Here is a 2,135-nt window from a genome sequence, read left to right on the forward strand (position 1 = left end):
CCCTTGTCTACCATCCGTACGCGGCCCGTAATTTGCTAACTATTTCTCGTTATAATTTGAAAACTAAGCTTCGGACAAAATTTTTGTAAAGGAAAAATCGTCTTAGAATTGAGTCAAGAATACGTCTTTTCAAGGACGAGGGGTTGTTTTGAATCACCCTGTATATGTATATAAACAATTCATATGTACTACATAAATATTCAACTATTTTATTTGTAAATAAAGTAACATATATATATATTTATTTATTTATGTAGAATACATATAAAATGCTATGTATCATCAGAGCTGTATGTATCGACCAAGCTGGAATTAACATTAACTTTGCGTCGATTTTGTAGATGGCATTGCATTTTCTAATGTTTCAACGCTTAATGAGGGAAGATTGGGGTCCATGTCTATCTCTCAATAGTGGCGGCGGCGGCTGCTACTGCCTACAGATTGAAGTACGAGGATAAATGGACGGTCGGTGTGACCCACATCCGGTTTCCACGGGAGCTCCTGACAGGAGCCGTGTTCGAGATGTGGCAGGACAGAATGCCTGTGAAGCGTGACTTCAATAGATCTGCTAAGATCTTTATTCCTAGTCGCGAGGAGTGGGAAAGGCATGAGGTGCCCGTCGTCAGGAACGGGGACGTCTAGTACACGGATGGCTCCAAGACTGACACGGGCGCCGGTGCTGGGATCTACGGATGCCGAAAAGAAGTCAGGGAGGCTCTCCCACTTGAGAAGCTTACTACTGTCTTCTAAGCGGAGGTGGCGGCGATCATGAGATGCGCTCAGGCACTGATTGCATCGGGTAGGACGCGCAAGCGCATCAGGATCTGCTCAGACAGCAGGGCGGCCCTGGGGGCGCTGAGCGCATGTGTCTTTGATTCTTGACTGGTCTGGGAGTGCAAGAATGTGCTGGACCGGCTCGTCGATCAACAACAACGTTGCCCTGGTTTGGGTCCCAGGTCACTCAGGGATCATGGGCAACGAAATCGCCGATGAGCTGGCTAGAGCTGGCTTATCGACCAGAATGGTAGGACCAGAGCCGGCTCTAGGCGTGCCCATTGTGTTGGCCAAAACAAAGAGCTAGTTGCAAGAACGCCACACTGACTTCTGGAAGGAAGCGACAAGAACCAAGTGCCAACAGGCAAGGGCTCTTCTGGGGGAAGTATCCAGAAGGGACTTTGCTAGGAACATCAGAGCCTTGAGGAGAAGAGAAGCCAGACTGGCGGTGCAGATCTACACGGGTCATGGTTTCACCAATTACCACATGCATAGGCTGGGGCACTGCGACATCCCAGTATGCAGGAAGTGCGGATTTGACGAAGAGACTAATCTCCACGTGTTATGCAAATGTTCGGCCTACGCTGGGCACAGGCGACTTCTTTTGAGTTCGGAATTCCTCGAGCCCGAACAGGGTTGGCAACTCCAAGCCAGAGATTTCCTCCGCTTCTGGGGGACGACAGGCATTGACTGACTTGGAGTTAGCACAGCCGAGAAGACACAATGGACCTCGTCTGCGTGTCGTTGGTGGATTTCCGATAGAAGGCTGCCTCCCGGGTGTATTGTTATTATTATTATTATTATTATAAGAACCTCGTGAGCTCCACAGTATTCTATGACTGCAGAACCTTCTTGTGAAGTCTGTCTATTTGCCTACTACAAGAATACCCAGTAAGCAAAAAATCATTACTAACAAGAAGATGTCACGAACTGTAAACTACCAAATGAGATGAGCCATAGCCCATTTGAAAGGTGGGGGGTTGCGTTTACTAACACGGTAAAAGGATTTGCGTGAATGGGCTTTGGTTTTCGAGAAAATTGCAAGTAAAGTTGGTCGTCCGATCAGCTGTGCGGTAAGTACCCAAACCGTGAGTCGGTAAGCAGGAAAGCGGCGTAGCAGAACAGACTGAGGCGCGCGGTGTTCTTTTTCTTCACGGCCGAGAGTTTGATGCGAGTTCGCATCCCTGCAGTGTCAAATTTTTTTTTAAGTAAATGTTATATTTTCTAATTATTTATATTATAATTAATTTATCTTTTTTTTATAAACAAAAATACTAATCATTGCACAATTTTTGTTATAAATAATAAATAACAAGTGTTTTAAAAAATTTTCATTATTTATTATAAAGTTGTGTGTGTGT

The sequence above is a fragment of the Wasmannia auropunctata genome, unplaced genomic scaffold (genome assembly GCF_000956235.1).
Source record: "Wasmannia auropunctata unplaced genomic scaffold, wasmannia.A_1.0 LD336116.1, whole genome shotgun sequence".
In the NCBI taxonomy this organism is placed as follows: Eukaryota; Metazoa; Arthropoda; class Insecta; order Hymenoptera; family Formicidae; genus Wasmannia; species Wasmannia auropunctata.